At 48.2% G+C, this 24050-nt stretch overlaps 1 protein-coding gene across 12 annotated transcripts in view; it reads right to left on the reverse strand.

Moving 5' to 3' along the window:
* FRMD4A (FERM domain containing 4A) overlaps positions 1-24050 on the reverse strand; it is a 529915-nt gene that overhangs the window by 199710 nt on the left and 306155 nt on the right. For 3 of the 12 annotated variants that reach the window (XM_065553805.1, XM_024111842.3, XM_065553759.1), the window contains exon 1: positions 9313-9485. The exons of the other annotated variants lie outside the window; for them this stretch is intronic. The gene's annotated coding sequence lies outside the window, so the exon portion shown is untranslated. Of the gene's footprint in view, positions 1-9312; positions 9486-24050 lie in introns of those variants that run through there. 12 annotated transcript variants of the gene reach the window in all.

Here is a 24050-nt window from a genome sequence, read left to right on the forward strand (position 1 = left end):
GTTGAAAGACCATCCTCAAAGAGTAGTTAGCAGTGGTTCACTATCAAACTGGGAGGGTGTATCTAGTAGGGTTGTGCAGGGATCAGTCCTGGGTCCAGTACTATTCCATATTTTCATTAATGACTTGACTAATGGAGTGAAGAGTATGCTTATAAAATTTGCAGATGACACCAAACTGGGCGGGGTTGCAAGCATTTTGGAGGACAGGATTAGAATCAAAATGACCATGACAAACTAGAGAATTAGGCTACATCTACACTACAGGGGGGAGTCGATTTAAGATACGCAAATTCAGCTACGTGAATAGCGTAGCTGAATTCAACGTATCGCAGCCGACTTACCCCGCTGTGAGGACGGCGGCAAAATCGACCTCTGCGGCTTCCCGTCGACGGCGCTTACTCCCACCTCCGCTGGTGGAGTAAGAGCGTCGATTCGGGGATGGGACGCGATAAATCGATCCCCGAGAGGTCGATTTCTACCCGCCGATTCAGGTGGGTAGTGTAGACCCAGCCTAAGTCTGCATTCAACAAGTTGAAATTCAATAAAGACAAGTGCAAGGTACTACACTTAGGAAGGAAAAATCAAATGCACATCTACAAAATGGAGAATAACTGGCTAGGTGGTGGCACTGCAGAAAAGGAGCTGGAGATTATAGTAGATCACAAATTGAATATGAGTGAACAATGTGATGTAGTCGCAAAAAAAGGCAACTATTATTGTGGTGTGTTTTAACAGGAATGTTTTATGGAAGACCAGGGAGGTAATTTTCCCGCTCTACTCGGCACTGCTGAGGCCTCAGCTGGAGTACTGTGACCAATTCTGGTCACCACTCTTTAAGAACTTGAATACCTGTTCTGTTCATTCCCTCTGAAGAACCTGGCATTGGTCACTTTTGAAAGACAGGATTCTGGGCTAGATGGACCTTTGATCTGACCCAGTATGGCCATTCTAATGTTCTTATGTAAGAAAGATGTGAACAAATCGGAGAGAGTCCAGGGGAGAGCAACAAAAATAAGAAAAGGTTAGAAAACCTGATCTACAAGGAAAGGTTTAAAAAACTGGACATGTTTAGTCTTGTGAAAAGAAGACTGAGGGGAGGACCTGATAACAGTCTTCAAATATATTAGGGGCTGTTATACAGAGGTCTTACTGTGATCAATTGTTCTCCAGGTCCACTGAAGGTAGAACAAGAAGTAATGGGCTTAATCTTCAGCAAGAGAGATTTAGGTTAGATATTAGGGAAAGCTTTCAAACAATAAAGGTAGTTAAGCCCTGGAATAGGCTTCCAAAGGAGGTTGTGGAATCCCAATCACTGGAGGTTTTTAAGAACAGGTTGGACAAACACCTGTCAGGGTTGGTCTAGGTTCAGTTGATCCTGCCTCAGCACAGGGGGCTGGACTAGGTGACCTCCTGAGGTCCCTTCCAGCTCTGTATTACACGATTCAATGCAGTTTTGGTCTGGGCCTGTCTCCGTACTGTGGGCTGGACTGTGCCACTCAGGCTCAGCTCTGAGCTGGGATTGGGACAGAGCTGCCCCGCCTCAGTGGGAGCTCCTGGGACGCATTATCACTTTTCTATGGGCACAATACTTCCCTGAGGGGAGGGACGTGCTGCCCCTCTGCATACACACAACGCTACTGGCTGGGGAGTGCAGGCTGGGAGGTGTGGTCCTGCCTTCTCCCCACTCTCCCTTTGTGAGGGCCACCTCCCACAGATGCGCTAGTCCTGAGCAGCCTTTGCGTAGAAGCCAGTGGCGTAGCTAGAAGTGGAAATTTGGGTGGACGGGCAATGACAGACTGTGCTGCCCACTGGCCAGGCCGGCTGGCTGTGCAGCCTGGCCGGGGCAGGGACTGCTGGTCTCCTCGGCTGTGCCCTGACTCTGCAGCAGGGGAAGAGAGGGAGCCGTTGCCTCATTGCGGGGTATGGGCTGCTGGCCTTCAGCTGGAGGCTTGCGTCTCCTGAGGGCTGTACGGCCCCTGTGCCAGGTCAGCTCCAGCTGCGCTGTGGGGGCATGAACAGGGGCATGCCTGTGGGCACAACTTGGCCCAGACTCTGTACTGAGTTGCCCAGCAAAGGGCATCCTCTCCTGGGAGCTCTGCAGAGAGACCGTCCTCCCTGCTGCCTTCCGCTGTGCAGGGGATGAGCTGTGCGGAGAGCGCCACGGGCCAACAGGCAGCCCCCAAGCACCTGCTCGCTCAGCTTCTTCCCTGACGCCACACCCTCTTCCTAGCCCTGGTGCTCCCAGACACGGGGCTTCACCTGCCGAGGTGGGCATGTGCATGGGCTGGCTCAGAAAATGGCAAGGCAGAGCTGCCAGAGCTGAAGGGCAGGCCCAGGTCCTGGAGTTCAGGTGCCTGAGTGACACACCGGGCCACTGTGGCAGCACTAGACCCCTGCTCAGATTTGGGTGGGCCTGGCTATGTCCCTGATAAGAGCTGCAAGTGTGGCCAGCCCAGTAGCAGAGATGCGGAGGGGAAGACAGTTTCCTGGACACACAGCCGGTACCTCTACAGTCCCTGCTTCGTGCCCCCAGCAATGACAGGATCTTGTACTCAGGATAGCAATCACTTTACCCACCAGTGACATGCACCCACTGGAGCGAACCACAGCGGCTATATAACAGCGCACAGCAACACTACACAAGAGTTTGGGACAGGAAGTGAAGAATACTATACACTGTTTGAAACTGATTAGTGCCTAACTTCTGCCACACTGATCCATTCCGTGCCTAAGCGGGGAGAGGCCCCAGAATCTCTAATGATTAAAGAAAGACCATTTCAAGGAGTTTCCTCCTGTTCTCATGCAGCATGTTTGATCCAGGCCGAACTTTCTAATGCTTCCCAGATGCTTCTGGATGGCCTCCAAATCTCCACGGTCTCGCTCAGGTATACATCTCCCCTCCCCCATCCAATTTCATCTTGCTGCATGAGTCCAAGTGGAAGCCTTCTGTTGCCATGTCACCGTTTCCTAAATGGCTATAGAATTTCCCATGGCGTCTAAACCTCTCCAGAGTTTGTTTGTTTTTTTTAATCCCAACAACTTTAACATCACAAGAAGCTATAGGAGGAGCCTTAGCAATTTGCTTTTCTCCAGCTTGCTTCATCATTGGGTTGTGTGTGCGCGTATATAAACCAGGCACCATATCTTATTACAAATCCCCTAAGACACCCTCGTCCTCTACAGCAAATATTTCATTTGAAAATGAAGGGGTCCAATCTCCCCCTTGATACAAAAGCATACGTGGCTGTTGGGTACCATGGTGACGGGCACCCTAGAGAAACCCAACATAGAATTTCAGCGATGCTAATAAGAGTTACCATTCATGTATATATCAAGGGCAAAACAGACCTTTAAAAAACAGTGTGATCTACAGTCTCTCGCTGACGGGAGTAAAGTTTCAGTAACAAATGAATATGGTAAAAACTGGAGAGATTCTCTGTGACATTGCGTAGGGTAGGCGCATGCTGATAATAAAGGGGATGGAGTGGTTGTTTGGTTTGGGATTTAGGAAGCTTAATTGAAAGTGCTGTTGTGAAGATTTTTGACTACAGGATTTTGTGCTGATTCTGAAAACCATTTGCTTGATACGGCAGTTTTCACAGAAGACTTGTCCTATGCAAATGCTGTCTAACAGCATTAGGGTCAGATGTTTTGCTGCTCTGCGATTGGCAGAGCTGTTCCTGACTATACTGGTGCTTTCAGCACAGACGGACAGGATACCGATGATAGTTCAGTGTGTGTGGTATGGCTCTAGCCACGCTGGAACCCATGTGGCTAGGAAACTAAAACAAGAGTGGATTTATTTTGATTGAGAGATTTTGAACTTCTAAGAAAGAAAAATCTAAACACAGAATCAAAGCCTTGCACATTTGCCAGCATAGCATTCATTGTCTAAAAGCACTCACACACTCCTGCAATAATCACATCGCGTAAGGACTTATATGGGACGAAATGGGTTAGCAATTGTTTTGAATCATTTCCAGCGTGTTTTATTTTTACAAATACTGCAGCTCGCCTTCTAGACTAGGTGTGAAGCATTGTAATACTTCGCTTTTATATAAAGTTCTTTGTTTGGTGATTTCAATGAACTTTACAAACTTTGCTTAATTAAGTCATACAACACTCCAGTGAAGCAGGTAAAGGACAAAAGGGTCACTTCATCACCAGCACGTAAAAGGTAGCCACCTCTGGGTTGAAATGCAGCAACCAGCATGAGGCAACATTCCACAACAGCAAAGAAGCAAAGAAGAAAGCCATATCCAATCGAAAATTGCAGTGGGAATTTAATGCAGAAAGTGTCTAGTTAGCTGAAATGGAATTTGGAACATTCCTACTCTTATGAAAAGCGCAATGGGCTCTTTAAGCACCAAAAGAGGCCAAGACCCTGGGTTCGGTTCTCTCTTGTGTTTTAAGTTCCTCCAGGGATTTAAACAGGAGCCCCCTGGGAATACACCCATTGTACAGGGATACTTCATGGAGCTGCTGGAACATCTCTATGACAGCCCTGGAATAGGGGGTGTAATAGGGAAGTGATCATGACCAGAGCACACCATGCTCCAGTGACTCATCTAGTGAACAGCCCTTAGGGGGCTGTTGTAGCCAAAGAAGTAGGTCATCAGGCCCCCAGCTGCCCCATAAGGAGCCAGAGTGCAAAGGTGGCTTGGAACAGAGGAAGAGAGAATCAAACTCCTTGTGTTTGTAGTTCATCAACATGACAGCGTCCCCCCACCCACCACACGGGAGCCTCTATTACTAAATCAGAGAGAAGAGCGCTTTGGCAATCAGTTGTGGTCTCTAGTGGATAGATCTCAATACCAGGAAGCTGGGACACCTAAACTCCACTATAAGGCCACAGAGAATCATTTTTCTTCTTCCATTTTCCCCATCTGTAAAGCGGGTAATACTGATATTCACAGACCTAGCTTGGAAGGGGGCTTGGGAGGACTTAGCAACTAGTGCTCATACTTTACAAAGTGCACGTGCCAAGAGGCTGTTATATACTCAGTCCCCAACACCACTTCCTGCAGCACCAAGGCATTGCCTGGTGGATTGCAATCCACATTTGATCCAGTCCAGCCCTTCTTAGCCCCGGTGAAAGATCAGGCACCATCTTCAGGAGATGCTGCTGAATACTGAACCCATCTAACTCTTACATTCCTTTCATATAAACCAAGACACTTCCATCATCACCCCATTCTTCATCGACCTTGTTCTCTGTCCTCTCCACGGCTGTCTATCACTGGCCTCTTTTCACATCAGACCTTGCTCGGTGCGATAGCCTCCTCCACTGCAGCTCCTGCCACAGCCGTCATTTCCACTGCAATGACTCTCCATCTCATTTCAATGGATCTTTCCTCTCCTGTCTATACCCTGTGGTTTTACTCTCCCTCTGCGGTTATTTAAGCCCCCAAGACTCTCCTGGTATTATACAAATACTAACCAACAGCAATAACCATCATCCTATTTTTCCGCCTCGCTGCGGTCTTTAAGTCTGTAAAATATTTTGGGGTACTGTTTGTATGGAAGATGCTGTACATAAAAAGTTGTGCTGTCACGTGTCATATCACCCGTAAAGGCTTGATCCAATGGCCATTGAAATCAATGGCAAGGCTCTCACTAATTTCTATGGATGTTGGATGAGGCCCTATATGATTTGACAGTCAGCTCACAGGATGTAGTAGCTGAAAATTTTCACTCTCCATTAATAAATTCAGAGTGCCTGGGGAGGAGAGCACTAGAAGATGCCTATCAGATCAAGAGTGGGTAATAATTCCTCTAAATTATTAAACCAGTGATCACTCTTGTACCTAGCTATGTTTTCATAATAGCACAGGTACCACAATCCTAGCATGTGTCTTAAAAAGCAACTTTACCTAGAGCACAAGGGTTTATTTTACATTCTCACAGGGCTAAATCCAGCCAGCCTTACTCCTGCTGAGTAGCTGACTCCTCACTTGCAGACTAAGGATCGGGGGAGGTCCCAGATGTCTGGAAAAAGGCTAATGTAGTGCCCATCTTTAAAAAAGGGAAGAAGGAGGATCTGGGGAACTACAGGCCAGTCAGCCTCACCTCAGTCCCTGGAAAAATCATGGAGCAGGTCCTCAAGGAATCAATTCTGAAGCACTTAGAGGAGAAGAAAATGATCAGGAACAGTCACCATGGATTCACCAAGGGCAAGTCATGCCTGACTAACCTAACTGCCTTCTATGATGAGATAACTGGGTCTGTGGATGAGGGGAAAGCAGTGGACGTGTTATTCCTTGACTTTAGCAAAGCTTTTGATACAGTCTCCCACAGTATTCTTGCTAGCAAGTTAAAGAAGTATGGGCTGGATGAATGGACTATTAGGTGGACAGAAAGCTGGCTAGATCATCGGGCTCAACGGGTAGTGATCAATGGCTCCATGTCTAGTTGGCAGCCGGTATCAAGAGGAGTGCCCCAAGGGTCAGTCCTGGGGCCGGTTTTGTTCAATATCTTCATTAATGATCTGGAGGATGGCGTGGATTGCACTCCCGCACTCTCAGCAAGTTTGCAGAGGACACTAAACTGGGAGGAGTGGTAGATATGCTGGAAGGTAGGGATAGGATACAGAGGGACCTAGACCAATTAGAGGATTGGGCCAAAAGAAATCTGATGAGGTTCAACAAGGACAAGTGCAGAATCCTGCACTTAGGATGGAAGAATCCCATGCACTGCTACAGACTAGGGACTGAGCAGCTAGGCAGCAGTTCCTAGGCGGTACAGTGGACGAGAAGCTGGGTATGAGTCAACAGTGTGCCCTTGTTGCCAAGAAGGCTAACAGCATTTTGGGCTATATAAGTAGGAGCATTGCCAGCAGATCGAGGGATGTATCAGAACAAGGAGTAATGGTCTCAAGTTGCAACGGGGGAGGTTTAGGTTGGGTATTAGGAAAAACTTTTTCACTAGGAGGGTGGTGAAGCACTGGAATGGGTTACCTAGGGAGGTGGTGGAATCTCCTTCCTTAGAGGTTTTTAAGGTCAGGCTTGACAAAGCCCTGGCTGGATGATTTAGTTGGGGATTGGTCCTGCTTTGAGCAGGGGGTTGGACTAGATGACCTCCTGAGGTCCCTTCCAACTCTGATATTCTATGATTCTATGATACAAACTTACATTGGTATAACTACGTCACCCCAGGGTGTGAACAAAATCCCGGTGTCAATAGTGCTAGGTCGACAGGAGAGCTTCTACCGTCAACATAGCTACCGCGTCTCGGGGAGATGGATAAACTATGCTGATGGAGAAATTCTCCCGTCGATGTAGTAGTGTCTTCACTAAGGTGTGACAGCGGTGCTGCAGCACTGTACATGAAGACAAGTCCCTGGGAACTACGAATAGCAATTTCTGCCATTTTCCTCCCCTCCTGATTGATCCCTTACTTTGCAGAAAACACAGTGCCCGTTAGCAGCTCAGGTTGATGTTGATTCCCATGCATTTCAAATATTGTCTCTAATTAAAGGAAGCAACAGCTATTTAGCCACCAACGGCTTCTGCCACAGTGCCCTCCGCACGCTTTGTGCTTAAATAAACTCCATGTTCAATGGCAGAAAATGATCAGACTTGTCTGCTGCTGAAACTGTACCCCACCAGCGGCTTTTCCTGCTACAGCATAGGGCAATTTACAAGCACTCACCAGTTTGGGTTTATTCCTGCACCAATGAAATCAATGGAAGATTGGAATGGGAGCAGCAGCAGGCCCCCATACGCTGCAGTGCGTGGGTTGATTATGCTGTTCCTAAAGGTTACATCCCAAACCAAACTACCATGAAAGGCTGCTTGAAAGAATTGGTTTGCCACCGGACCTTAGTGGTATTAAAAAAAATTACAAATGGACCCCAGATTATTGAGAAAGGACAAACCCCAAATAGTTCTGACAGGTTGGGGCCAGATCCTCAGCTGGTATGAATCAGCATGGCTCTACTGTGTCTCTTTTCTAAAATATTCCTTGCTGCACGTTTTCAGCAGAGGATAAGCTTCTGGTAACTTGTGCCAGAAAGGTTAGAACAAGTAGCTCTGAGCAGCCATCCTGAGCCAAAACACAGTAACATTGCCAGGGTCAGCAGCAAGCAACGGGTTCAAACAGTGTGCAGTCAGCTATTCACACAGCAGCCCTCCTTGTGGGCCCTCTGCCATCCCCAGAACGCGAAAGAGAATCAATCTTCTAGTTTAGCACCATCAAGATCTCTCTGGTGCCAGGGATTCTGTTTTCGGCAGGGAAAACAGCACGGTCACACAAACCAGAGCTCCCAATTCCTTGCACTACACACATCCTCAGGGCTGTTCACAAAATCCGAGTAGTATGAATCCAGAAGAAGTGAGTTGAAGTGAGTGGAGTTACACTGGTATAAAACTGGGACAAGGGAAAGCCGAATAAGGCTCCGTAGCTTTAGAAAAAGGCATGGGCACTTTAACTATAAGCTCCGTGGTGAGCCATTAAGTGCCACACAGAACATACAAACATACACAATACTCCCCTTTCCATTTAAAAGATGTCTAAGTGCAGCTATTTTTACTTTGCTCAGGACAATGTTTTAAAGGCTGCGGTTCACATTTCTCCACAACCTGGGTTGTCTCCGAGCAAGTATTGCTGGATCACTCACGCGCCTGGATGTGTATTACTAAACCAGTGCCAGAGCTATTATTAGAAACAATTGTCTCTCCTGGAAATTTTGCATTAGATGCTCAAATCTACTTTTCTAATTCTCTCCCAGCAGCAAACAGGGTTAACAATGCAGTCGAGAAAACAATCTTACTTGTACCCATTTGCAGTGCATATAGTTATATGCACAGGAGATTAGAAACAGGGCCATTTATTTGCCATTTCTAGACTTCATATGTAGCAACTTTTCTGCTGTAATCTAGGAAGAGGAGCATGCTTGAAGTGAAAATATTTCTGGGGCTTTGCTTTTGCAACCCCCAGCTCTGCATTTAACTTGCTGCAGCCATTTGGAATGTAGAAAGAACAGTCCATCTTAGCAGTCAATGGAAGCATGCATCTCCACCTCCCAAAGCCCTGCTCCCCACCCCCAATGAATTCATACTGCTAGCACCTCTGCTTCTGGAACACAACATTTATTCATTTTTAACCCCCTGCAAACACACACATTTCTGTCTCTCCATTTCAAATCAGTGGGGGAGGGGAAGCCCTTGTATTTTATAGAGAGATTTGTTTTTAATTACACATGATAAGAGATAAAAGATCTATTTTGAGCTGTTCTTCCAACAGCATTTTAAATATGCAGCACAAGCCATGGCCCCACCGAAGTCCCTCTCTGAAAACAAAGGCACACGTTACCTTTCTTTTTTTCACCTCAGCGGCAGCAGCAGCACTTCAGATTTCAACCAGATTGTCCACAGAAAAAAGCATCCCATTAAATCCAGATTAAGCAGGCCTATGGCCTAACAAGCAGCATCCATTTCCCTGTCCCTCCTCCTCTGTGTGGTTCGCTAGGAGGCAGGCACAGCCCTTTTCTCCTCTCCTCTCCCCTCCCTCTGTGTGTGTGTCTGCAAGGAGTTCCACAATGCTACCACATCCCATCTCCCGGCTAACGGTCTCTTAGATAGACACTGGCGGCGATCCAGAGCGAACCACAGCAATCTCCATCCTCAGCAGCTTAGCAAGAGAGAGTGGGGGAGAAGAAAAAAAAAACAAAACCCCAAACCTGCTTGCAACACTGCAAGATTTCACACATGCAGAACATGCCACCAGACAAGCATGGGAGCAGCTGCAAACCACTAGCCCTTCTGCAGGCTTTGCTTCTAGAGCTTTTCGGATGAATGGCTCACGTGCAGGCAAAAACACACTTTAAATGAAAGGAGGCTGGCTCTGGGTGTGTGTGAGAGGGAGAGAGGGGGGAAGAGAGGTGGGGGGAAGCATCAGCAACTGACGCTGGGTCATGTGAAACATATGAACCCTTCCAAGCAGCGTGCGAGTATATTCATCTGGTGATCTGCTGAGCTCTGCCTTCTAACATCTGGGTTTATGACTAATGCCAAACCTGGGAAGGGAGATGAAAGATAGGCAGTATGGCGGGGGTGTATGTGGATTTCCCTACAATGCCCAACACACTCACACCTTTAAATAATAATAATCATGAGAAGACGGGGGGGGCGGGGGGGGGAGGGGGGGAGAGAAGCAGCCTGGACTTGTTAATCTTTCAATTTCCTTTCCGGCATCTGCAGTCACGGCAAAGTTATGTCTTGAATTATGCTAGCAGCAGGAAGGAGCTATGCTGAGTCGGTGAAAATATTCCTAAGGAAAAGGAAGAGGAGCGAACAAATCAAGGAGCACAAGCCCAAAGAAATCCTTCGCTCAGGAAGCCCCGAGCCTTGGAAAAGCAGCAGCAGCCTGATTCAAAGAGGCGGCAGTGTGGGGCTGTATCCTGTCTGAGGGATTGTCTACACATAGTTTTTGTACCACTTTAACTATCCCGGTATAAAAAGGTACAAGCTCCCTAGTGTGGCTGCAGTGCTTAGACCAGTCTAGCTATTCCTGTATGAGAAGAGGAATAAACGATAAAGGAAAAGGCACCTTTATGCCAGTATAACTGTGCCCGTACTAGGGGTTGTACTGGTATAACCATACAGTATAAAATCACACCCCTAAGTGAAACAGTTAAATCAGTGCAGACACTGTACAGACCAGACCTAAGATAGGGTGACCAGGCAACCAGTGAGAAAAATCAGGATGGAGAGGGGGAGATGAAGGGGATAATAGGGTCCTATATAAGACAAAACCTCAGTATTGGGACGTCTGGTCACCTTAATCTAAGCCAGAGGTGGGCAAATTACGGCCCACGGGCCACATCCGGCCCACAGGACCCTCCTGCCTGGCCCCTGAGCTCCTGCCCCAGGAGGCTACCACCCAGCCCCTCCCCTGTTGTTCCCCCTCCCCCAAGGCCTCAGCTCGTTCCACCGCCGGTGCTATGCTCTGGGCGGCGGGGCTGCGAGCTCCTGGGGCAGCACAGCTGCAGAGCCGGGGCCTGACCCGGTGCTCTGTGCTGCGCGGGGGTGTGGCAGGCTCCAGCTGGGCGGCACGGCTGCCTGTCCTGGTGCTCTGGGCAGCGTGACTGTAGCGCCGCCAGCCATCGGTGCGTCAGGCAGCGCGGTAAGGGGGCACGTAGCGGGGGGGTTGGAGAGAGGGCAGGGGAGTTCGGGGTGGTGGTCAGGGGGTGGAGGTGTGGACAGGGGTCAGGGCAGTCAGAGGGTGGGGAACAGGGGGGTTGAATGGGGGCAGAGGTCCCCAGGGGGCAGTCAGGAAGAAGAGGGGGGGTTGGATGGGGCAGCGGGGAGCAGTCAGGGGCAGGGGTTCTGGGGGCGGACAGGGAGGGTTGGTGAGGTGTCAGGGGGTGAGAAGTGGGGGGGGGGGTCAGAAAGGAGGCGGGGCTGGGCCACGCCTGGCTGTTTGGGGAGGCACAGCCTCTGCTAACCGGCCCTCCATACAATTTTGGAAACCCGATGCGGCCCTCAGGCCAAAAAGTTTGCCCACCCGTGATCTAAGCCCATGTGAAATTTGGTCCAAACCACTACAGTTTACCTGTAGCATTTGGAGTGATGGCTGTAAAATACTGGAGGCTGTTTTTCCTTTTCTTAGTAAGGGAGTTTCCACATTTGCTTCTCACCATTTCCCTTTGAGGACTGGAGTTTCTCCTGCAAGGTAACTGCTGAGCAGTAGCTGTTGTCGAGCGTTTCACAGCAACTCTAGTGGGAAATGCTTTCCAGAAATAGCACTGTTTTGATGTGAGGAAAATATGAGAATCAGGCTTTTACAGAAATTGTCTATTTATTTTATATTACAGAGGTGCTCCTTGCAGCTCAGTCTGAGTTCAGTTTTGCACTTAGCGCAGGGATTCAATTTTTGTTCTGTAGGAGAAAACACAGTGTCTCCTCCCCAGCATGATAGCCCTGGTCCTTTGAATAGTGACTGGGTTTGAACAAAGATTGATTCCTTTAGAATCATTCGGATTCCTAAAGTGGGACTAGCCAGGAGAACTTGGTTTTATTCCCACCTCTGCTGGGTGACCGTGGTCAAGTCATTTCACTGCTCTGTGCCTCAGTTTCACCATCTGACCAATGGCAAGAAGAGTGCTGGCCTCCTTTGTAAAGCACCAACAGATCAACGGATGAAAAGTGCTACGTAAGAGTATTATCAGAGACAGGGCCGGCTCCAGGCACCAGCTTGGCAAGCAGGTGCTTGGGGCGGCCACTCCGGAGAGGGGCGGCAGGTCCAGCTATTCGGCGGCAATTCGGCGGACGGTCCCTCACTCCCGCTCGGAGCAAAGGACCTTCCGCCGAATTGCCGCCGCAGATCACGAGCGCGGCTTTTTTTTTTTTTTTTGGCTGCTTGGGGCGGCCAAAACCCTGGAGCCGGCCCTGATCAGAGATGGCCCATTTTCATGCTCAGAAGATGCAGCTCAGCGTGGCCAGACTGGTCCCTGTTTCCAGGGCTTAGTGGTCTGGGCTTTGTGAAATGGCATAGCACATCTAGATGCAGCCATGCTCGCCCTGTGGTCTCCAAACCCTGCCCCAATCTCTCCACCCCAGGCTGCTGCTGGCACTGTTTAAATAAGTAGAAAAGTGATTATGCCCTCCGAGCGCTAAGGGCCAACGTGGGGAGGAGGTGGGGGAGACAGGGCCGGCTCCAGGCACCAGCTTCTCAAGCAGGTGCTTGGGGCGGCCGTTCCGGACAGGGGCGGCCGTTCCGGACAGCGGCGGCAGTTCCAGGTATTCGGCGGCAATTCGGCGGAGGGTCAGTCACTCCGCCTGGGAGTGAAGGATCTCCCGCCGAATTGCCGCCGCAGATCGCGATCGCGGCTTTTTTTAGATCGCGATCGCGGCTTTTTTTTTTTTTTTGGTTTTGGCTGCTTGGGGTGGCCAAAACCCTGGAGCCGGCCCTGGGGAGAGAGGAGCCGAAAGCTGAGCGTGGGACTCACCTCCCTGCTTTGGACATGGCTCCAGAGGGCAGAGCCCAGAGCAGCAGAGAGAGGGCAGGCAGGCATGCACAGCCTGGCCCCTTAACACTGCAGTGTGTGAGAGAGCCTTTCCGCTTCCTCCCCCATAAACTTCCTAGCCAGGAGACAGGAGGAGGAGGACACTGCAAGAAGGCGGAAATCCACCCCCAACGAGAGGCAGGAGAAGACAGGCTCTTTCCCAGTTCAGCGTGTCCCATTTTCAGATGGTTTCTCAGCCAGGTGCTCCAGCGTGCGTCGGACCTGCCCACCCAGGGGAATAGAAGCTGTTGCTGAACTCCCCAGGGAGATGGAACAGTCCCAAAGGAGGCTGCTCCGATCACGCTGTTGAGCAGACTGAGAGGAGCAGCGGCAGTGCTTGTGGAACCAGGCACGCTGGCGTGTGAAGAGCTGTGCAGGCAGAGTCTGAGGCAACAGGAGCGGTATTTTCAGGAGTGGTCACCTCCTGTTTTATAAGCAGTGCAGCACCTGACCTGCTGGTGCCAACCTGCTTTCTTGCTAGACGAGATGGACCTAAATGGGGATGCCGATTAATACAGCGCAGCGGTTCTCAAACTTCACTGCACTTCTAACAACAAAAATTACTGCATGACCCTGGGTGGGGGAAGAAGGGGCGGAGCCCGATCCCCGCTGCCCCGGGCTAAAGCACTCAAGCTTCGGCTTCACCCATGGGTCCCAGCGAGTCTAATACTGGTCCTGGCGACCCACTTTGGGGTCTCGACCCAGAGTCTGAGAACCACTGATACAGCGTATAGCCCTGCTTTTTGTTTATGGGGCAACAGCACAAACGTCAGCTGATTTGGTCCCGTGTGCAGTTGCTTTGGAAATGGATCTTCCCCATTTTATAGTATTGTCTCCAAATTTAGATGAAGCTGGACCAGAACTTTCACCTCATCCTTTCAGGGACGGGTCAGATTCAGACCCATCCTCCCACAGTTTTCACCCGGGTTGGATGAAAGGGAAGGTCCTATTTTCTGGATTCTCATTGGCTGCAGCCCAAAATGGCCGAAATCTCACTAGAAAGCTGATCTCAAGAGATTTTTGGTATTTGTGGTAGAGGGGAACAGAAACACAGGTGCTGGAAGTAGGGGTGCTGCTGCACCCCCTGGCTTGAAGTTGTTTCAATCATATGCAGGGTTTACAGTTTGGTTCAATGGCTCTCAGCACCCCCACTATACAAATTGTTCCACCGCCTCGACCGGAAATCTTGCCAGAATAGCTCAGGACCTGAACGTCAGCCCTCACTGGCCTTGAATCTGAATGCCATGCTAAATCTAGTCGAGCGCAGGATGGTAAGAGCATCCCCAGCCCCTCTCTCCTCAAAAATCAGTGATAAGGAAAGGTAAATCCGTCTCATGACATCACTCACCATGCAAGTGTCTGCTCGGGCTTGTTCCAGCACAGGAACGTGCCAGGCCAATGGACTTCGCCCTCAATTAGGCAGCTACTTCAATTAGAAAAGCCCCAAATTACTTTCCCTCACCCATCTCCCTGCATCTCAAAGCAGCCTTTGACTGAAAGCCATCCTCTCCTGACACAGCCACCCTCCACGTACATACGGAACCACATCCTGGCGGTGCATTATTCTGTTCACAGTGGGAAGGCACGGCTTTTGTGTTAAAGAAATGGCAAGAGACAGTGGAAGCCTCTAATTGAAAAATGATTCACTTCATGTACAGTAACAAAGCTTCACTGGAAGGTGAGGTTCAGTCAGCCCGGAAGTGCAATTCGCACATTTCAGTGCAGCGTGGGGGATTTTCATTATCCTGGGCTGCAAATGCCAACTGACAAGGGCCCAAATCCTCTCCCTTCTGCACAGGGCCCCAAGTAAACGGGCTGGGCACTGGCCAGGCATCAAGATGGGAAAGGATCTTTCCCCCTGGCCCACACCAGAAGCGCTTATCGCTAATGCAAGGCCATTTATCTAGCTTAGGTACTTACATGGCCCCCATCTCCAGAGTATCTGAGCACCTCCCAGACATTAATATCTCGATCCCCACACCGCCTCTCTGTGGTAGGACGGTGCTATTACTGCCATTCTACGGGTGGGGAACTAAGGCAGGGAGAGACCAAGTGACTTGTCCAAGGAAGTCTGAGGCAGAGCAAGAAATTGAACCCAGGTCTCCTGAAACCCAGGCTAACAGAATAACCACTGGAGCATCCTTCTTCTCTGCAGGTGTAACAGCTAGCTAGTGCATCCACGTCACTGCTACAACCTCAGCCCACCCTCTCCTTGCAGACATAATACCCTCCCACAATCTGCTAAAGCCCAAACGTGGGGGAAGGTCGCCTAAAACAGGGCCACAGCAAACACGAATGCAGGAAGCTTTAGAATTATAGAATCATAGACTATCAGGGTTGGAAGGGACCTCAGGAGGTCATCTAGTCCAACCCCCAGCTCAAAGCAGGACCAATTCCCAGCTAAATCATCCCAGCCAGGCCTTTGTCAAGCCTGACCTTAAAAACCTCTAAGGAAGGAGATTCCACCACCTCCCTAGATAACCCATTCCAGTGCTTCACCACCCTCCCAGTGAAAAAGTTTTTCCTAATATCCAACCTAAACCTCCCCCACTGCAACTTGAGACCATTACTCCTTGTTCTGTCATCTGCTACCACTGAGAACAGTCTAGATCCATCCTCTTTGGAACCCCCTTTCAGGTCGTTGAAAGCAGCTATCAAATCCCCCCCCCCCATTCTTCTCTTCTGCAGACTAAACAATTCCAGTTCCCTTAGCCTCTCCTCATAAGTCATGTTGCCCTCTGCTGGACTCTTTCCAATTTTTCCACATCCTTCTTGTAGTGTGGGGCCCAAAACTGGACATGGTACTCTAGATGAGGCCTCACCAATGTCAAATAGAGGGGAATGATCACGTCCCTCGATCGGCTGGCAATGCCGCATCTTATACAGCCCAAAATGCCATTAGCCTTCTTGGCAACAAGGGCACAATGTTGACTCATATCCAGCTTCTCGTCCACTGTAACCCCTAGGTCCTTTTCTGCAGAACTGCTGCCCAGCCATTCGGTCCCTAGTCTGTAAAGTGAATGGGATTCTTCAATCCTAAATGCAGGATTCTGCACTTGTCCTTGTTGAACCTCATCAGATTTCTTTTGGCCCAATCCTCTAATTTGTCTAGGTCCCTCTGTATCCTATCCCTACCTTCCAGCGTATTTACCACTCCTCCTAGTTTAGTGTCATCTGCAAACCTGCTGAGAGTGCATTCCACGCCATCCTCCAGATCATTAATGAAGATACTGAACAAAACCGGCCCCAGGACCAACCCTTGGGGCACTCCGCTTGATACCGGCTGCCAACTAGACATGGAGCCATTGATCATTACCCGTTGAGCCCGACAATCTAGCCAGCTTTCTATCCACCTTATAGTCCATTCATCCAGCCCATACTTCTTTAACTTGCTGGCAAGAATACTGTGGGAGACCGTATCAAAAGCTTTGCTAAAGTCAAGGAATAACACATCCACTGCTTTCCCCTCATCCACAGTGCCAGTTATCTCGTCATAGAAGGCAATTAGGTTAGTCAGGCATGACTTGCCCTTGGTGAATCCATGCTGACTGTTCCTGATCACTTTCTTCTCCTCTAAGTGCTTCAGAATTGATTCCTTAAGGACCTGCTCCATGATTTTTCCAGGGACTGAGGTGAGGCTGACTGACCTGTAGTTTCCTGGATCCTCTTCTTCCCTTTTTTAAAGATGGGCACTACATTAGCCTTTTTCCAGTCATCCGGGACCTCCCCCAATCGCCATGAGTTTTCAAAGATAATGGCCAATGGCTCTGCAATCACATCAGCCAACTCCTTTAGCATCCTCGGATGCAGTGCATCCGGCCCATGGACTTGTGCTCGTCCAGTTTTTCTAAATAGTCCCGAACCACTTCTTCTGCACAAAGGGGTGGTCACCTCCTCCCCATACTGTGCTGCCCAGTGCAGCAGTCTGGGAGCTGACCTTGTTCGTGAAGACAGAGGCAAAAAAAGCATTGAGTACATTAGCTTTTTCCACATCCTCTGTCACTAGGTTGCCTCCTTCATTCAGTAAGGGGCCCACACTTTCCTTGACTTTCTTCTTGTTGCTAACATACCTGAAGAAACTCTTCTTGTTACTCTTAACATCCCTTGCTAGCTGCAACTCCAAGTGTGATTTGGCCTTCCTGATTTCACTCCTGAATGCCTGAGCAATATTTTTATACTCCTCCCTGGTCATTTGTCCAATCTTCCACTTCTTGTAAGCTTCTTTTTTGTGTTTAAGATCAGCAAGGATTTCACTGTTAAGCCAAGCTGGTCACCTGCCATATTTGCTATTTTTTCTACACAGTGGGATGGTTTGTTCCTGCAACCTCAATAAGGATTCTTTAAAATACAGCCAGCTCTCCTGGACTCCTTTCCCCCTCATGTTATTCTCCCAGGGGATCCTGCCCATCAGTTCCCTGAGGGAGTCAAAGTCTGCTTTTCTGAAGTCCAGGGTCCGTATTCTGCTGCTCTCCTTTCTTCCTTGTGTCAGGATCCTGAACTCAACCATCTCATGGTCACTGACTCCCAGGTTCCCATCCACTTTTGCTTCCCCTACTAATTCTTCCCTGTTTGTGAGCAGCAGGTCTAGAAGAGCTCTGCCCCTAGTTGGTTCCTCCAGCACTTGCACCAGGAAATTGTCCCCTACACTTTCCAAAAACTTCCTGGATTGTCTGTGCACCGCTGTATTGCTCTCCAAGCAGATACCAGAGTGATTAAAGTCTCCCATGAGAACGAGGGCTGCGATCTAGTAACTTCTGCTAGTTGCCAGAAGAAAGCCTTGTCCACCTCATCCCCCTGGTCTGGTGGTCTATAGCAGATTCCCACCATGACATCACCCTGGTTGCTCACACTTCTAAACTTAATCCAGAGACTCTCAGGTTTTTCTGCAGTTTCATACCGGAGTTCTGAGCAGTCATACTCCTCTCTTACATACAATGCAACTCCCCCACTTTTTCTGCCCTGCCTGTCCTTCCTGAATAGTTTATAACCATCCATGACAGTACTCCAGTCATGCGAGTTATCCCACCAAGTCTCTGTTATTCCAATCACATCATAGTTCCTTGACAGTGCCAGGACTTCCAGTTCTCCCTGCTTATTTCCCAGGCTTCTTGCATTTGTGTATAGGCAGTTAAGATAACTCGCTGATCGTCCCGCTTTCTCAGTCTGAGACAGGAGTCCTCCCCTCTTGCACTCTCCTGCTTGCGCTTCCTCCCGGGATCCTATTTCCCCACTTACCTCAGGGCTTTGGTCTCCTTCTCCCAGTGAACCTACTTTAAGCCCTCCTCACTAGGTTAGCCAGCCTGCTTGCGAAGATGCTCTTCCCTCTCTTCGTTAGGTGGAGCCCATCTCTGCCTAGCACTCCTCCTTCTTGGAACACCATCCCATGGTCGAAGAATGTGGGACTCACTTCTGAGCCATTTTCTGCATCCTCACGGTCATGATTCAGCCTTTGTGCCCTTAAATAACTGTCTAGTCAGAGCAGAGATAACATCAGGTTTGTGCAAAAAGGAGGCCTAGAAATGGAGGCTGCTTCTTGCACTGCTGCAAAGGAAGGAACATGCATTGCCTCTGCCATGTGGCAACAAGGAAGGGGTGCAGACCCAGTTGCTTTTTCCGCTAACAATGGACACGGAACTCTCTTAGACTAAGGAGAGCAGCATTATCCCCATACCTTCACTGCAGAGCTGCTGCCTAGAACCTTCCCCAGCCTGGTCCCGACTGGCTTCTTGCTTCAGATTTAAAGAAACAGTACATGTAACCTCAGAGCCTGCAGGACAGAAGATAGGTTCCCAAGGAAGAACCAGGACCAACGTTTTCACTCATTCTGTTGGCCACTGATTTTGGGTGCCTTAATATTGGGGTGTTATAGGACCCAGAAGCCGTGGATTCAGATCTCTAGAAGAACAATGTTGCGGGGACAGCGGTCAGTGGGAAAGGCGGGGCACACAGAAAACAGTAAAGCAGTGGGAAATAATTTGTTTTGAAGGTCAGTGTTCTTTCCCGTTTCCCAGTCTCAGACAAATCAATCAGCAGTGATAGTAGAGAATGGTATACAGAGTCCCTCACATAAACAGAAACAAGAGTTGTCATTTATGTAGTCCCTTTAATCCAAACATTGCAGAGCACTGCACAATATCGATTAACTACGCTTTGCAATACCCCTGAGAGGTAGGGAAGTGTTATCCCCATGGGCAAACACAGAGAGGCCTAGAAACTTGCCTAACATTACCCCCTGAGCTAGCAGCAGAGCCCACAATAAAGCCAGGATTCATGACCCTTAATCCCAATGCTGAAACTACTTGTCCCCGCCTCTTCTCATGGACATATGTATTGAAATGCAGAGTTACCTAACAATACTTCTTCCAAGTGTGACTATTCACCTTATGCTCAAACCTCTTTAAACGGCCTAGTATAATTCAAAAGCAATAGCAACAATATTTTTCTTCAGGAAGTTTCCATAGCTTCACAAGGTCTCTGGGGGCTGTCAATACCCAAACAATGATACTACGTAACAACCGTTTAGTCTGGACTCGTCTAAGCTACAGTCACCAGAATGATTAGAACCAGGCCGTAGCTCGTTCTTGCTCCAGCCAGTTTGTATCATGGCAGGACCTGAAAAGGGAACAGCAACCCAAATATTTAACTTTAAAATATGCCGAGGGAAGCATCTAGCAAGCAGATTCCCAGACTCAAAAACAACAACACACCAGTTGCTTGTTATTGCTTTCTGATAATAAAGTTACAAAAACACACAATGGCCTCATGAGAGAGAAAAAAAATGTTGACAATCATTTCCATTCTCGTTAGCAAAGATTAAAGCATCGACATGCTTTACATGGAACCTGATGCTAGGCCTGTGGGTGCTATCCAAATGTGAGGCCATTCCATGAGCATTTCTAGTGTTTTCAGAAGTGTATTTCCAGCCTTATGAATATTGCATATGCCAGAACTGCATTAACTAGTAAGAAGGGGGTTAGACGAAATGTCACATAATGAAATAATACTTAGAGTGCTTTGCATCCATAGACTTTAAAGGACTTTGCTAAAGAGAATGTCATTATCCCCATGTGACAGATGGTGACACTGAGGCACAAGGAGGTGAAGTGTTACTAAGTGATTTAGGAGCCTGTCACATTTTAAAAAGTGATGTAGGCATTTAGGAGCCTAAATCTCATTGGAAGTCGATGCTCCCATGGCCCACATCCTCTCAGATATTTCAGTGCCTACCTCCCATTGAAATCAATGAGTTAGGCACCTAAATACCTTTGAGGATCTAAGTCACCAAGTTACTTTTGAAAATGGGACTTAGACACTTTTTGAAAAGGCAACAGAGTGAGTCAGTCGCAGAGGTTGGAATGGAACTGGTTACTGCACTGGACAATGCCGCTGCTTACCATTAATGAACGGAATCAGACAGCCAGCCCTGGAGAGCAAGGACCACGTTCAGCCCTGGTGTACGTGGAAACAGCTCCCATTGAAGTCAATGGACATTGCACATGGTTACAGCAGGGCTTAATGTGCTCCTCAGCTCTCGGTTCAATAATGACAGAACAGGGGTAGTATGGGTAGAGGCAGGACGGCTAGAGACAGTTCTGTTTCATGCCCATATGCCTTGGCCTGTCCGTTGAGACTGCCAACAAGTGTCATTGTCGCTATGTGGCAAACCATCCTCTACACTAGGAAATTAGGAACTGGACTGAGATGACCCTCTCATTACACACATCCCACCAAGGAGTTCTCAGGTCTGAACTTCCATCAGCTGTCACTCTCGTGGGCCTGGATTTGAGCCAGCAACCAAGAGGTGAAAAGTTCCATACGCTGTTACCAAGCCAGTCCCCTCCTATCTCATTTGTGTTCAGTAATAGCCTGGAATGAATTGTCTTTCTGACATGGTTAGATATCGAGAGCCCGAACCAACCACACAGAAACCACAGATGACTCATTCAGAAACGTGAAATGGAATCCGTCATAAACGGCACCTCATTCATGTAGCTGGATATGGACTGGATAGCCTGTAAACAATTCAGGAGATAGAAGCTATAAATACTGAGTGCCACAGAGCAGCGTATTTCAGGCTGGGACTATCTCCAAATTGGCTGCATTGCCCACAAGATGTTTCCAGTTAACACTTACCCAGAAATGTTAAACTTCTGAGAAAACTATGCCTCTTTACTTCCATCCCATTCTTCCTCTAGTTTCCTTATGTCCTGGGAGTGCAAAGGAGGAAAGTGGGGGGAAGAGGGAGAGTTTGGCTTTGGACAAAATATGCCTGCAGGGCATCAGATCAGTTTTCACACAGACTATACAGAACGGATCTCGGGGAACTAGAGGAGGAAGAAAGCAGAGCTTGACATTTTCAGAGAGTCAGTATAATAAACTCTCGGTTCATTGGACTACGAAAGTGTATGCCAGCAGGATGCTGAGTGAGTACACAGGCAAGTAAAGCCGAGCTGGAGTAGTGTCCATAACTTAGGCTCTCTGTGAGGTAATGAGAGATGGAATATGGACACAAGCCGGAATACCAGCTGCTCAGCATTGGGGCTTAAGACTCTAGTCCTGGTCTGCGGCCTTGTGGGGTGCCCAGACCTCCTGGTGGCTGGCTGTGTCCCAGATTGACCTACTCAGGACCTACTACAGGTCAGTCTGGGCACCCAGGGGGAAATCAAAGCAAACAGCCCTGCTGCACAGTGGCACTAACAGAGCAGCATGGGAGAAGTGGAGCCCATGCCAACAAACTTCCTACCCTCCTGTTGGGACACAAGGGCAGTGGGAAGGGATGGACGCAGTCCTGTGGGAAGGGATGGACGCTTGCTTGTTTTGAAACTTGATGTGAAGGGCTTGGGCCTGTTCCATCTCACTGGGAGAGAGCGACAGATGGCAAGCTTTGGCCCTAGCTCCCGCTCTCCATGATTGCTGTGTGGTGGAAGGAGTTTTTTGGCCTCTAAAAGGCCCTTCTTCATGCTGAGCAAAGCTCAGGAGTGCTCCTTCAGGGAGAATTGTTCATAGGCCTCACAGCCCCATTAAAGACCTTTGCCAGTCAGCCAGGGTAGCACCAGCCCCCCTCCCCCACCCCCAATCAGGACGCTGAGAGAAGCAAGGAGCATGCTGTGCAGTTCCTCCACCATTAGAATTGGATTGCCTCTATGGCAGGGGTGGGGCAATACCTCTGACTCCACCCTGCGGGGGATGGGAAGGGCACAGAATCATAGCAATGTAGGGCTGGAAGGGACCTCGAGAGGTCTTCCACTCCAGCCCCTGCGCTGAGGCAGGACCAAGTAAACCATAGACTATCCCTGACATGTGTTTGTCTAACATGGTCTTAAAAGCCTCCAATGATGGGGATTCCACAACCTCCCCTTGGAAGCCTATTCCAGAGCTAAACTATCCTTATAGTTTTTCCTAATATCTAACCTAAATCTCCCTTGCTGCAGATTAATCCCATTACTTCTTGTTCTACCTTCAGTGGACATGGAGAACAATCAATCACCATCCTCTTTATAACAGCCCTTAATATAGTTGAAGACTGGGTATCAGGTGCCCCCTGGGTCTTCTTTTCTCAAGGCTAAACATGCCTAGTTTTTTAAGCCTTTCCTCATAGTTCAGGTTTTCTAAACCTTTTATTGTTTTTGTTGTTTTCCTCTGGGCTCACTCCAATTTGTCCACATCTCTCAAAAGTGTGGTATCCAGAATAGAACGCAGTACTCCAGCTAAGACCTCATCCGTACTGAGTACAGTAGGACAATTACCTCCTGTGTCTTACACATCACTCCTGTAAATACACCCCACAATGATATTAGCTTTTTTCGCAACTGCATCCCATTTTTACTCATATTCAATTTGTGATTCACTATAACCCCCAGATCCTTTTCAGTAGTACTACCGCCTAGCCAGTTATTTCTCATTACATGCACTTGATTTTTCCTTTCTAGGCGTCGTACTTCATACTTGTCTTTGTTGAATTTCATCTTGTTGATTTCAGGCCAACTCTACAATTTGTCAAGATTATTTTGATTTCTAATCCTGTCCTCCAAAATCCTAGCAACCCCTTTCAGTTTGGTACCATCTGCAAATTTTATAAGTCTCCTCTCCACTCCATTATCCGAGTCGTTAATGAAAATATTCAATAGTACCGGAGCCAGGACTGATCCCCGTGAGATGCCACAAGATACATCCTCCCTTTGACAGTGAATTGGGAGTGGGCTGCTGCTGCAGAAGACCTCAGGAGGTTGTATGCAAGGAAGAACTTCCCTTTCAGAAAACAGCTTCCTCAGTGGCAGAAGGGCACCTTAAGGATAAATAAAGCCTTTGGAGGGTGATTTAAACTCTTGATAGTTCAGCAGTAGACTGGGCACTTGTCTCCTTTGCTACAGAAAAACTGTAGATAGCAGAGGCCTGAGGACAAGCTTTAGGCAACTAAGATTGTGGACCTCTTTATGAAGAACCTCGGGGATTACAGTTAACCAGTCCCAGTACAGACCACTAGGTAGTCTTCTCTGTTAAGGAAAGACAATTGTGAATGAAATAAAATTAACTAGTTGACTGCTCCTGGGTGGATATAGAGTATTCTTCCTCCTAAGTGACACCCATATGGCACCAAACCGGTACCAGTACTCCGTAGGACTTGCTGCTACATTATTTTACTTAGGTCAGCAGTGACTAGTGTCACTACAATAGTCATTTTTGTTTACTTTGCTTCTTTCTTCCAAAGTGCCCTATGTATTTTATAAGAAACCAGATAGAACAACAGTATTTTCTGTTTCAGCAGTGCCTTCTATCTCAAAATTAGTGTTGGTCAAAAAGCTTTTCCTGTCAAAAATGGTGTGATTTTAAAAACCAAAATTTTTCACAAACAGCTCTGTGCCTTTCTTTTGATATTTTAAAAAAATCTTGAAAATATAAAATGATATTGAAATGGTCATTGACATTTTTTTCTGGTAAATAAAAAAATCTCAAAAGCCATTTTGATAATGTTTGAGACAATGTTTCAAAATACAAAGGTTTAAAGCAACTTTAAAAATTAAAAAAATTGTTATGGCCCCAAACA

The sequence above is a fragment of the Chrysemys picta genome, chromosome 1 (assembly GCF_011386835.1).
Source record: "Chrysemys picta bellii isolate R12L10 chromosome 1, ASM1138683v2, whole genome shotgun sequence".
Classification (NCBI taxonomy): Eukaryota; Metazoa; Chordata; order Testudines; family Emydidae; genus Chrysemys; species Chrysemys picta.